The sequence below is a fragment of the Schistocerca nitens genome, chromosome 5 (assembly GCF_023898315.1).
Source record: "Schistocerca nitens isolate TAMUIC-IGC-003100 chromosome 5, iqSchNite1.1, whole genome shotgun sequence".
Taxonomy (NCBI): domain Eukaryota; kingdom Metazoa; phylum Arthropoda; class Insecta; order Orthoptera; family Acrididae; genus Schistocerca; species Schistocerca nitens.
The window spans coordinates 75,318,675-75,333,157 of NC_064618.1; the positions used below are offsets into that span (position 1 = coordinate 75,318,675).

The 14,483-nt window shown below is 41.5% G+C and overlaps 1 long non-coding RNA gene across 1 annotated transcript in view; it reads right to left on the bottom strand.

Annotated features, from left to right (window-relative positions):
• LOC126260916 (uncharacterized) overlaps positions 1-14,174 on the bottom strand; it is a 36,064-nt gene extending 21,890 nt beyond the window's left edge. The window contains exon 1 of the long non-coding RNA XR_007546663.1: positions 14,064-14,174. This is a non-coding gene — a long non-coding RNA (uncharacterized LOC126260916). The remainder of the gene's footprint in view (positions 1-14,063) is intronic.
• Between the last annotated feature and the right edge of the window lie 309 nt (positions 14,175-14,483).

Here is a 14,483-nt window from a genome sequence, read left to right on the forward strand (position 1 = left end):
GCTACAATAATAGCTGCTTTTGAACTGTAGTGCACATCTTAACTATTAAGAGACCCCCCCCCCCAATTTTCCTTCTGGTAGTACAGATCAAGAAATTTGCACCCAAGAGAGTTGCAGGATTGCCAAAGCATTTATTTTATGCCTTCAACCTGGATCCAAACTAGTGGGCCATATTCAGCCTGAAGTTTCTGTTAAAAATCATGAACTACAAATTCATACAGTGAATGATGTTAATGGGCTCTCACTAGTTTAACCAGGTAGTACAAGGCACTATGGAACTTGCCTTTGAACCCAGGCAACAGACTTTGTTGGTGATCATTTTGAGTCACAACTTGCAGTGGGTTGCATGTAAAGCCAGCAGAGCTTTCCTTCATTAAGTATTTTCCTGTAATGATGCAAACCTAATTATTCAGCATATTTAATTGCTAAAATTGGACCATTATAGTTAGATAAACTGCTTTCAATAATATTATGGAAAGGATGACATGTAGAGTTGCAGACAGGGGCAATTGAAAGACTGTTACACACTGAACTTTTGGCCACAGCCTTCTTCAGAAAGGAAAACATGCACTCATTCACACAAGCAAGCACACCTCATGCACATAGCATGTCTCTAGCCACTCCAACCAGAATGCAGCTGTGTTGTGTCAGAGAGAAGCAGCAATACGGAGTGGAATGGGAGACAGATTGTGGGGAACAGGTGGGGAGAGAGAAATCAGTACTCCCTGTGATACATGTATGGATTAGATGGTGGCTTGAGAAGGCTGCCAGGCACAGCATCAGGAGGTGGTGGGGGAGGAGGGGAGGGGAATAGGGAGCAGAAAAGGATAGGAGCAGAGAAGAGGGAAAGATCAGTGGATGCACTGGCAGAAAGTGGTGCACGAGGGTAAGGGGAACTGAAATGGGAAGAGGTGACGGGACAGACGGGGTGGAAACTGCTGGGTGGAGGCTGTGGGCACATTAGGTTACCATAGGTTGATGGTGGAATGATGTCACAAGCGGAGAATGTATTGTACGGATAGCTCCCACCTGTGCAGTTCAGAAAACCTGGTGGTGGAGGAGGAGGATCAGTATGGCTCAGGTTGCAAAGCAGCCATGGAAATCAAGTTTGTTATGTTCAACTACATGTCGTACCACAGAGTGGTTCACTTTGCTTTTGCCCACAGATTGATGGTGGCCATTCATACTGGTGGACAACTGGTTGGTGATAATACCAATAAAACAAGCTGAGGAAATAGGATAATTTTTTATTTTGTCCATCTCAGTTGCACTAATATAAAATTCAACCGTAGTAGTTACCAGTTTCAGGCTGACATGCCCATTTTCAAACCACACACCTTGCTATTAACCTTAATTATTCATACCTATGGTGCCAAAAGGCACAGCAAGCTATACAGTGGGCATCAAGTATCCTCACTGATCTTGGACTATGCATCTGACAGTGGATAATATTTTATTTCGGCCATCTCAGTTGCATAAGATTGCATAAGATTCAGCTGTAGTGGTTACCAACTTCAAGTTGACACATCCATTTTCAAACCATGCACCTTGCTATTAACCATAATTATTCATACAATATGGTGCCAAAAGGTGCAGCAAACTATACAATGGGCAACAAGTAGCAACATTGATCTTAGACTCTGTGTCCATTGCAACTGACTGACAGTCTCCAGTTTCCTCAGTACTGAACAGTTGTGGACCGACAATCTTGTGGAAGCACGCCTCAAATAAGCAATATAAATAACTGTGCAATGATTGCAGAAGAGCTGGTACATGATGTGGCTGCTTTCACAGATGGCCTGTTCTCTGATGGGGTAGGATAAGCCAGTCAGGTTCAGAATAGGAAGTGCTGGGTGGATGGATTGGGCAGGTCTTGAACCAGGGTCTTCCACAATCATATGATCCCTGTGGCAAGGAGGTGAGAGTGGGAGTGGCATATGGAGAGAGTAGGATGTTATGGAGATTAGGTGGGTGATGGGACAAAACTTTAGGAAGGGTAGTGTAATGTATTTAACTGTCGGAGATAAAGTTTATCTCATGGGAAAAGTACGATGCCCACAGTAAAGAGCTAAGGTAACTTCATTATGTTGCCTGAAAGTGTGTTTAATTTATTTAATTATGAATATTTTCTTTTATGATAAATAATGGATTCGTTTGAGATGTTAAATGTTGTAGATTTATATGTATTTATTTATATGTATCTTTGGAGTTTATTAAGGTCAGTAGACCAAAGAATCTGGAATGCAGGAATGTCTGCAACTTCCGGGCACATTTTGGCTTGCCCGCCACTTCTTTGTCGGTATTAGAGGGAGATGGACGTGTTTACATGACCAGTACAGTATAATACACTTTAGAGTATCAATGTTCATAGTGAAAATGTTGTAGTTACTAAACAAAAAGTACGAGTAAATATTATTTTTAGCTGAAAGTATTTCGAATCCGGTAGTGTTTATTTCAAACAAGAAGAAAACCCAGGCCATGCTTGTTGGAGTAATTATTTTTGCAGATAAAACTTCGAAAACCCCTAGACAAACGAGATCTGCAGTGTGTAATCTTTCAGCAGCTACTAATAAATAAGTCTTGCTGAAATTGTGCTGGAACTACTCGTACTATTCTCAATTACAAACATGTGGTGCGAATGTGGTCCTACGACAATATACCGCGTAAGATTCCACAATCATTCAATTATCAAGAAACGAGATAGGTAACAACCAGTGCAGTAGGAAGGATCACAGGTAGGATGCGCCTCATTTCAGGTCATAATGATAGTCAATCACAGCCCTGATGAAGAACGTGATACAGTGGTTCCAGTCTGGGGTGGTATTGGGTGATGAATGGGGCATTCCTTTGTAGTTGGCTCATGAGGGTGATGGGAGGATTGGGAGTATGTGGGGATATGGCACAGGAAATCTATTTGTGGTCTAGCTAGGTCTGGGGGATATGCCTGTCTGTGAAGGCCCTTTTGAGACCTTCAGCATATTGGGCAAGGGAGTTATTGTCACTGCAGATACATTACCCCTGGCTGCCAACATGCAGGTACTGCTTGTGGTGGGTGGGTTTAATGTGGACAGAGGCGAGGATGGAGCCATTAGAAAGGTGGAGGTCAACATCCAGGAAGGTGGCATACTGTGCCAAGGAGGACCAGGTACAACAGATTGATTAGAAGGTTTTGATATTGTGAAGGAATGAGGATAGGGTATCTTGGCCCTGAGTCCAGGTCATCAATATATCATCAATGAACCTGGACCAGACCAATGGTTTGCAGTTTTGGGAGGCTAGGAAGTTTTCCTCTGGATGGCCCGTAAACAGGTTGGCATAGAAGTGTGCCACATGGTTGTGCATGACTGTGCTGTGGATTTGTTTGTATACCTAGCTTTCAAAGGAGAAGTAGTTGTCTTTTAGGATAAAATTAGTAAGGTGTATGAGGAATGAGCTGTGGTCATGTGGGATGTTGGTGTATAGAAAAGTGGCATCAGCACTGACGAGTAGGGTCTCAGTAGAAAACTGGTGACAATGGTGGAGAGTCAGTGAAGGAAGTGGTTGGTATCTTTGACATGGGATCCTAGATTTCAGGCAGTTGGTTGGAGGTGTTGATCAATGAGGGTCAAAATTGTTTTAGTGGGAGCCAAATAACCAGCTACAATCAGACATCCAAAGTTTTTGGATTAGTGGATTTTAGGGAGCATGTAGAAATGGGTAGGTAGGATGTCATAGGGGTGAGGAAGGAAATGGATTTTGGGTGGAGGTTCTGGGAAGGGCCTAAAACTTCCAACAGTGTTTGGAGATTATTTTGGACTTCTGAGGTGAGGTTACTCTGTTAGAGTTTATAGTTCAAGGAGTCAAACAATTGGAAGAGACCTTCCACCTTGTAATCACTGTGATTCATAACAACAGTGGTGGAACCTTTGTCTGCAGGTAGAATGATTAGGGAGGGATCTGTTTTGAGGCTGTTTATCACTGTCCTTTCTTTGGGACCTGTTTTGAGACTGTGTGTGGCTGTCATTTCTCCTGTTGAAAGGTTGATGTCCTTAGAAAGGGACCTGGGGAAGGATGGTGAAGCCAAGTTGAAGGTAAGGAATTCCTGGACAGTGACCTGGGTCTGGTTGGGCGGGAGGGAAGACCATGGATGGGGGTATTAACTAAGAGAGGCAGAGTTCAGTGTTGGGATTAGGATGGCTTTGGTAGGAGGGATCAGTGGCAAAGAAGTGTTTCCACTGCAGGAATCAGGAGGAGGAGAAGAGTTCTTGAGACTCCTCTCCCCCCACCCATATCCTGCTATCCCTCCCTCTTCCCCACCCCATTCTGAACTGGTGCTTCCACTTGACGGAACACGGGTGCATTCTTGCTGAAGAGACCAGAGAGCAGGTATGTGTTTGAGAAGCATGCTTGCTTGTGAGAATGTGTAAACTTTTTGTTGTGCCTGTCTGCCACTCAGCACGCCATCTTCATGGTGAGTAGCAATTTATCATTTTCATAATATTGTTGACATTCCAACCTGGACTCCCATTGTTTTATTTACTTTCAATTTTACATTTTAAACCACTATGGGTAGTAAAGTCAGGAACTAATAGTCAGCAGCCTTTGTATTATGCCTTCAATTCCCAATAGGAAATTTATACTGTGGAAGTGAACCAAAGCTCTATATGTGACCTTCTTTACTAATATCACATTGAAAATAACATTACTGTCTCCACAACCATCTAGTTCTACATAACCTTATGAATCCCTAATTGCTTGATAAAACTCAAGAAATTTCCTACAAATGGCTTATGAACTGCCAGCAGTACCACCTTGTATGTTTGCAGATCCATTGTTGTAACAGTATTCAAAGAGCTCTTCAAGACACAGTTTATTAACCTGTAAGGTCTGCAACTTGATGCTGATTTTTGTGTTTATATAGTCACTAGCCTTTTTCATTTATTGTTTCAAATACAGTTAGATATTAACTTGTATCTATGCAGAAGCATTCTCTAATTTAATGTTTTCAAAGTGGGATCAGAATCCACTCCTGTTGATATTCAACTCATCCTTCATTTTCTTGTACTACTACATGGGTAGTAGGAATTGTGGCAAGGGAAGTTGGCAGTTTTTTAGGTCAGATGGTCTCAGCACACATACATTCATGAAAACACAGCTGACACACACACATGACCACTGTATCTGTCTGCAGCCAGAGACATTGGTCATGTGTGTGTGAGCTGTTTTTGCATGACCGCATGTGTGTATGTCGTCTATTTCGGAAGGAGGAGTTCTAGCCAAAAGCTTACATGTTTAGTAGTCTTTTTGTTGTGCCTGTCTGCGACTCAACATCTCTGCTATATGGTGAGTAGCAATCCTTCCTTTTCATAATACTGTCAAGATGCTTTTAATATTTTCCACAAAACAACTCTGCCTCAAAATCAGGCAGAAAATCCAAACAGCTTCTGTTCATACGTAAAGTACACCAGCAGCAAGATGTAATCACTACCTGCACTGTGTGATAGTAATGGAAATGTCATTGATGTCAGTGCCGCTAAAGTAATGTTACTAAACATATTTTTCTGAAGTTTCTTCACCAGAAAGTAAATATCCAGGATTCAGACCAAGAACAATTGCCAACATGAGCAACTTAGACATAAATACACTCCTGGAAATGGAAAAAAGAACACATTGACACCGGTGTGTCAGACCCACCATACTTGCTCCGGACACTGCGAGAGGGCTGTACAAGCAATGATCACACGCACGGCACAGCGGACACACCAGGAACCGCGGTGTTGGCCGTCGAATGGCGCTAGCTGCGCAGCATTTGTGCACCGCCGCCGTCAGTGTCAGCCAGTTTGCCGTGGCATACGGAGCTCCATCGCAGTCTTTAACACTGGTAGCATGCCGCGACAGCATGGACGTGAACCGTATGTGCAGTTGACGGACTTTGAGCGAGGGCGTATAGTGGGCATGCGGGAGGCCGGGTGAACGTACCGCCGAATTCTCAACACGTGGGGCGTGAGGTCTCCACAGTACATCGATGTTGTCACCAGTGGTCGGCGGAAGGTGCACGTGCCCGTCGACCTGGGACCGGACCGCAGCGACGCACGGATGCACGCCAAGGCCGTAGGATCCTACGCAGTGCCGTAGGGGACCGCACCGCCACTTCCCAGCAAATTAGGGACACTGTTGCTCCTGGGGTATCGGCGAGGACCATTCGCAACCGTCTCCATGAAGCTGGGCTACGGTCCCGCACACCGTTAGGCCGTCTTCCGCTCACGCCCCAACATCGTGCAGCCCGCCTCCAGTGGTGTCGCGACAGGCGTGAATGGAGGGACGAATGGAGACGTGTCGTCTTCAGCGATGAGAGTCGCTTCTGCCTTGGTGCCAATGATGGTCGTATGCGTGTTTGGCGCCGTGCAGGTGAGCGCCACAATCAGGACTGCATACGACCGAGGCACACAGGGCCAACACCCGGCATCATGGTGTGGGGAGCGATCTCCTACACTGGCCGTACACCACTGGTGATCGTCGAGGGGACACTGAATAGTGCACGGTACATCCAAACCATCATCAAACCCATCGTTCTACCATTCCTAGACCGGCAAGGGAACATGCTGTTCCAACAGGACAATGCACGTCCGCATGTATCCCGTGCCACCCAACGTGCTCTAGAAGGTGTAAGTCAACTACCCTGGCCAGCAAGATCTCCGGATCTGTCCCCCATTGAGCATGTTTGGGACTGGATGAAGCGTCGTCTCACGCGGTCTGCACGTCCGGCACGAACGCTGGTCCAACTGAGGCGCCAGGTGGAAATGGCATGGCAAGCCGTTCCACAGGACTACATCCAGCATCTCTACGATCGTCTCCATGGGAGAATAGCAGCCTGCATTGCTGTGAAAGGTGGATATACACTGTACTAGTGCCGACATTGTGCATGCTCTGTTGCCTGTGACTATGTGCCTGTGGTTCTGTCAGTGTGATCATGTGATGTATCTGACCCCAGGAATGTGTCAATAAAGTTTCCCCTTCCTGGGACAATGAATTCACGGTGTTCTTATTTCAATTTCCAGGAGTGTATATGAGGTGAAGCTAAGCTGCTTAAACCACTTAATAAAGGCAGTCCAGGCTGTATACCAGTTAGTTTCCTCTTAGAGTATGCTGATGCAATAGCTCCATATTTAGCAGTCATATACAACTGCTCACATGTCAAAAAATCTGTAACTAAAGACTGGAAAGTTGATAAGGTCACAGCTATATTCAAGAATGGAAATAGGAGTAATCCACTGAACTACAGGCCCTTAACACTAATCTCAAACTTCAGTAGGATTTTGGAACACATACTGTGTTCAAATGTTATGCATTAACTTGAAGAAAATGATTTATTGACAAATAGGCAACATAAATTCAGAAAATATTCCTGTGAAACACAACTAGCTGTTTATTCTCCCAAGGTAACAAGCGTTATTGACATGGGATGTTAAATTGATTACACAAGGTTTTTGACACCATTCCTCAGAAGTGAGTTCTAATCACATTGAGTGCCTATGGAGTATCATCTCTCACAAGGGGACTATCAGAAGTGTAAATAACAGGTTTTGATGGGTCTCTGATATGTTGTAGAGAGACAGGCCCTCAGTATGAAGCTATCCGCTGTTTGGTGAGTGTGGCGGATCGGTTAAGGTCTACAGCTACCATGCTGGAGGTATTGTGCTCAAGTCCTTTCCGTGTTTTTGCTTTTTTAAAAAATCAGAATAGTCCAACATTTTTCCATTTTATTTTACAGAATATCAACAAACAGTGTTCATTGTGTGAAATTATTAAGAAGTTTAAATTGTGTAGGCTAGGTCAAACAGAAAGCGACTGTCCATGTGGATATCTCGTGCAAACTCTCTGCATTGTGACAGTGTATCGCACTGGTCACCGCCTTTTATTTGGCAATATAATTTCATAATACATAGAGTTTGAACAGACAGTCTTTTGTGTACTATGACCATGTATCGCCATAGTCAAACAAATGGCAGTGAACTAGCTCCTAAACCTCTAGTTTGCATTTATCTTCAATGTCAGTTGCTCACACTGCATTGTTAGTGCTGTGCGTGTTTGAAGAATACAGTGAAATGGATGACCCAAGTGTGTCTACAGAAGTGCAGCCAGAAGAAGATACTTCAGAGATAGAGGAGTTGAATGAACAATTGGGGGCAAAATCAGTAACACCATCAAATATGCTGAAAAGTTGCTTCGTGATTTAAATCTTCTAACAAATACAGTGCCCAGCATTATGTCTGCTAATTCAATTGCAATTGGCTATGAGGTATTTATTATAATACAAGACTTGTTGGCCAATAGATGGATCATCAATAGCGGTGAATTAATAAACATCAACGAAGAAGACGAGGTGCACGAATATGAGGTGGTAAGTTTCATTTTTGTGTGGATGTTCTCTTTCTTGCAGATGAATTGACATAATATAAGCTATTTACTTTGCAGTTTACAGGAGAGGGAGATGGCAATTTCGTTGCTGACAAATTCTCACATGAACAAGCAGATTATGTGCCTCTATTCTACAAAGAACTAGCAGTCACTCTTGCAGTAGCTTATCTGAGATAGATGAAGCCTAAAGAGTTTGCAGTCCCATGGCATCTCTTGATTAAAACATAAATCAATGCTATATCAATGGAAAGAGGATGTGAAATGAGATGGAACTCATTGTGATAAATGGAATGCGATCAATCATGAGATGTTTGAATGGTTCTCGAAGCGAGACATAATTTGGAACAGGTAAATCATATCACAATATATGTCAAATACACTGTAAGAAAGAAACTGGCTTGTGAAAATAATATAATTTCTTCCACGAGCAGGTGACAACCATAACTTTACAGCAATGGGCAATGAACACTGCTGTTCCAGTTTTATTGGATACCTTTAATTTTGTGGCCAGCTCAGCTTGGGCCAAATTATTTAAACAAAAGCATAAAATCAGGCAAAGGAAGATTACAAAGTTCATCTGTTCCAAAGAATGTGCAATGATGGAAGAAGTATTTGTAGCTGCGGAAGAATTCTGCTCACAAACGAAAATACTTATTGGTAATTTTAACCTCGACTACGTAATCACTACCAATCAAATGAGCTGTCAATATCAATCAATGTACAACAGATCTCTCTTGGAGAAAGGGGCTAGAACTGTTTTCATGTAGAGAAAAAAGTGAAACAAGAGTCGTACAGAGCACTGTACACTCTGTGTCAGGAAAGGTGATCCAGTACATTTTTTATGTATGCAGGAACCATCAGCAAAATTTGGCCCTAATGTTCAGAAAAGAGTGGATGAACTAACCATCAAATTTAAAAATGTAATTTGCACAAAATCAGGGAAGTTCATGAAAATGGTGTACAAAGAATTTTTAAAATCTGTGATTCTTCTGTACATGGGACAGGAAAAATTTCTATACATCATTGATACGTGGGGAGGCCAGACTGATCTGACCATATAGAATCACGTCTTCCTGGATGAGAGGAAAGCATACACCTGTACCGTAAAAGTTATCCCACCAAAGTCTACACCACTTTGCCAGCCTTGTGACATATATTTTTACCAAAAGGTTAAGATTTTCACGAAGAAAATTCAGAACGCTCCTGATTTGTTGAAGACCAACAGAGCAATAGTGTCCAGAGATAATTCCATAAAACTACACTTATTAATTCTGCATCAATTCAGGGCACCTGCTTCCTCTAATATGATAAAATATGCATGGTTTACATCAAAGTTAATGGATGAAAGAGAAACCTTTCTACATGTAAATGAACAATTTTTCTGGTATCACTCTTACAAACTCAGTGTACCTGCAAGACAGTAGCTATTATGAAATGTGCTTGCTGCTGTAAAACATTGTGTTTTGGTTGCTTTTACGACAAATATCATCCGGATTTTTGTTGTGGCATAGCAAGCAATGCGAGTGAAAGCGAGTAAGATTTTGTAATAATGATGTGAAAATTAAATTACTATGGCAAAATTTAATATTTCTTAATAATTTCACACAATGTACACTTAATCCATTAAATTTCAGTTACATGATAAATCTCACAAATCTAAAGGCTGTGAATTCAACCACATATTTAGGGACAACAATTACAAATAACTTAAATTGGGTAATGTTGAGGAGAAAGTGAACCTAAAACTGCAATTTACTGGCAGAACAATCACAAAAAGTGCAACAGGTCTACTAAGCAGACTGCCTATACTACACTTATCCATCCTCTCCCAAAGAATCACTTCATTGTAGGGGCTCCGCATCAGATGGGACTGATGAAGAACATCAAAAAAGTTCAAGGAAGGGTAGCTCATTTTGTATTATCACAAATTAGGGGAGAGAGTGCCCGAACTGGGGTGACAATCATTAAAACAATGTTGTTTTCTATTGTGGCAGGATTTTCTCATGAAATGTACTGTAGTGACAATCAGTAAAACAAAGCTGTTTTCTATTGTGGCAGTTCTCATGAAATTTCAGTCATCAGCTTTCTCCTCTGAATGGGAATATATTTTGTTGGAGCCCACCTACATAGGGAGAAATGATCATCATAATAAACAGGAGAAATTGGAGATCACATGGGGAGACTTAAGTGTTTGTTTCTTCTGTGTGCAATTTGAGAATGGAAAAGTAGCTCGGAGGTGGTTCGATGAAACCTCCATCAGGCACTTAACCGCAAATTGCAGAGTAAGTATGAAGATTTAATTTTGTGGGGATTCTTATGTTTTGGAAGAAGATTCTAGATGGGTGTGAGTTTGCTAAAAATAATGTGCTGAGATCATAAATTAGTCATTGCCACTAATTAATGCAAACAAATGTAAAATCTGGAACAAAAAGTTGGTTCAAAACAAAAAGAAAGAACAATGAAATGCTAAACTCAAAACTGAATATGTAGGAAAATGGACAGACTTGACATCAATGTTGATGGACGTTTATTAGCATAAAGGACTCTGCAAGGTCTAATGAAATAAAAATGGAAATAGAATGTTTCGATAGACATGACATCTAATATCTTAACGTCACTGCAGTTCAACACTTCTCATATACCACCATTTATCTAATTTAACTTCTATTATCTACACTATACAGTAACAACATCTCTATGAAGACAAATGTACTTTACTTTGAATAGCTGAAAGAGTTGTCTACAATGTAGCAAAAAGACAGATTGCTACTGACCGTAAAGAAGACATGTCCAGTCTGAGACAGGTATAATTAAAAGACACTCACATAAAGCTTTTGGTCACAGTGTTCATCAGTAAAACACACACACACACACACACACACACACACACACACACACACACACACACACACACAAGCAAGCACACTTCATGCACACATGACTGCCAACTCTAGCGTATCAAACTGGAATGCTTGTGCTTGCTTGCTTGCACGCACGTGCGCGCGCGTGTCTGTTTGTTTGTTTGTTTGTGTGTGTGTGTGTGTGTGTTTTTCTTTATCTGGGTGTCTGCAATGCGATGTGTCTTCTTTATGGTTAGTAGCAATCTGTTTTTTCCTACATTGTTGATATTCCTACCTGGAATGTCCATTGTTTGAAAAGTCTGTCTGCTGTTCCAAACATAGTACTTGATTTGTAAACACTGTAGGCGTGCCAAGTTGGCTTTGACAATGACAATAAATATAACTGTCTTATGCAAGTATAACATCAACCATGAGATTGGCAACTTCTAGGCTGTCACATATAGGCTCAACTCCAGATGTCATTGTGTGGGAAACAACAGATAAAATGGCTTCACATCTATGGATTTTGTTGAGAGAACACTGAATACTGTTGAATATATACAAGATATCATCCAGTCAATTCTGATACTACAACATTAGGAATATGTGTTTTTGAGTATGACAGCACCCAGCCCATATTTTGTTTGTTGACCAGCAAGCTATCCAAGGTGATTTAAAATCCTGTGGCTACACAATCAACAAACATGCCATACATTGAGCATGTGGAGAGTGTGGTGGGATGGTGGCTGGTGCTATCAACATAACTGCCAAGATGCATTAATCAATTGTACCCATTAGGAAGTAGTGTGGAACATTATCTCTCAAGATGGTATCTTACACCTTTACGCTCACCTCAGTGCATGCTTGCAGGACAATGCTGTAGCTTCAGAACTCCACAGAATATACCAATATTGTTGTCCCAGACAGTCTGTCTATAGGTGTACTGGATAGTTACATTTAAAATGCAGCTGCTCACAGAAGTCCAATGTGGGTTGCAATTACTGTACGACAGCAAAACTTGGTAATATTCCAATGCATTAATTGAAATCCAATTTACGCTGGAAAAAAATTAGTTCCAATTTTGGCCACCAGGTGGAAGTGCATAGCAAAGGGTATGTCTCATTGTACCAGTTATTAAGGTTTATTCCCATTCCATTTACATATGGAGTGTGGGATGAATGATTGTTTGAATGCCTCTGAGCATACTGTTATGATTCTAATCGTGTTCTTGTGATCCCTATGTGAGTGATATTTATGGGGTTGTAGTATACTCATATAGTCATCATTTAAAGCCGGTAAATGCATCCGTAGAATGATGTGCTCAGCAGTTGCTTGCAGCAATTCTGGTGGAATCTGAGCAATGTGTCCCTGTGTATTGGTCTTCAGATAGTAGAGACCAAATCTATCCCTGGTAAATGCATTCTTTTAGATACCCTGGAGTCAAAAGTCACATAGATTCCCAGAGCCAAAAGTCACATGGATTCAGGTCAGGTGATCTTGCAGGCCATGCATCTGGAAAACTTCTGGAGATCACATGTTTGTGGAAGATTGCATTAAGCTGACCTTTCACTGGGCAATCAACATGAGGCGTTGCCCCAACTTGCTTGAAAACAGTTGTTTGGACACAACTGAGTTCTTACAAATCAAGAATTATGTACTGTACGAGGAGGTCTCGATAATGTGCAAACATCAAAGTACATCTGACTGGCCCTCTGGGTGTTTTCTCTTCACAGAAGAACAGAGCAAGAATAAAGGTGCTTGTAATCCACAGCACACAGTCACTTACAGTGAGTGCAATGGATCTTCATACACAACACACAGTTTAACAGTACCCCAAATTCAGCAATTCTGTGTACTCACTGCTCCCTGTAGTGTAAAATGTGCATCATCAGTCCATAGAATATTGCCTGGCCACATGTCAGCAACTTCAATCCCTTCAGAAACTGAAGAGAAAATTGAGAATGTTGCTGTGGATTATGAGGCTTCAACTGCTGCACCATCTGGATCTTATATGGGTACCAAGTGTAAAATAGACTGTTGACCATGGGATGGAAAATTCCAGTGACACTGCATGAGCTCTAGCACTGTGCAAGGCACATGCTGCAGGTTCAGTTACAGTAACAGCAACCTCATCAATAGCTTCTACCAGGTCATCTTCTTTAAATAATTTATGACATTGGGCCTTTCCTCAGACCTTTCAGTCAGTGATACTCTCTCAACACATCACTGTAATTGCTACCACTCAGATAACACAGTTCCACTAACAGCACGCAGTCTCTCTTCTCAACAATCATATTTTTCCCTCATGTTATGGCTTGTCAGTGGCAGCATGGATGTAATACCACCATACAAACAGTCTATAGCATCAGATTTGCATCTGGTAGCCAAATATGAAACTAATTTTTTCCAGCGTAAATCAGTTCTGCATTAAAGCATTAGCATATCTACCAAGTTTCACTGCCATACAATAATTACAGCCCACACTGGACCTCCGTAAGTAGCTGCACTTTAATTATAACTACCTGGTATGACTTTGTGATTGTTGTCATATAGAGTGTACAACCTGCTTAATATGTGAATAAATCTTCACTTACATTGGATCACTGCTTCAGGGCATTCATTTTACACTGGTGTATTTGCAAATGTTCTGTACCAAGATTTGTGTAAATAAACACTGTATTTAGTGTATGCATACTTAATTTTTAGAACTAATAAATGGAACACACACAACATAGCCTAATATCTACTGACTTTAAATAAACCACATGTTTTTTAAAATATTTTTTCTGTATTACTGACTAACAATGCCAAAGGATGCAACATTACCATCTTCATCTGTGAAGACTAATATCTCTGCACTCTGTGGTCCTGCACCCGCACTGTTATATGCTTGAGTAAATATTGCATATTGGGTAAACTTGTGGAGGCCTGAGATGATTATTTTCATTTCAGCATCTGGTATCACTTCATATGTTTTATACTGGAATGGCTCAGTAGAGTTACTCATTCGGTAACCAATATAATATCCAATTATTTCTCCATGCTGAAGTTCACGGATAGGTTCCTAAAAGAAAATGCAAACATTTATCATGCCTCCTGTGATAACCTTTTAGACCTCAAAGGCATGCACATTGGATAGAGACTCCCAATGGAGAGGGCATGGTGGAACAGGAAGAAAGGAGAGCGAAGAGGGAGCTGGAGATTAAGCATGTAAACAGTTACAAAGAATCTGAAGTAATCAGCAAA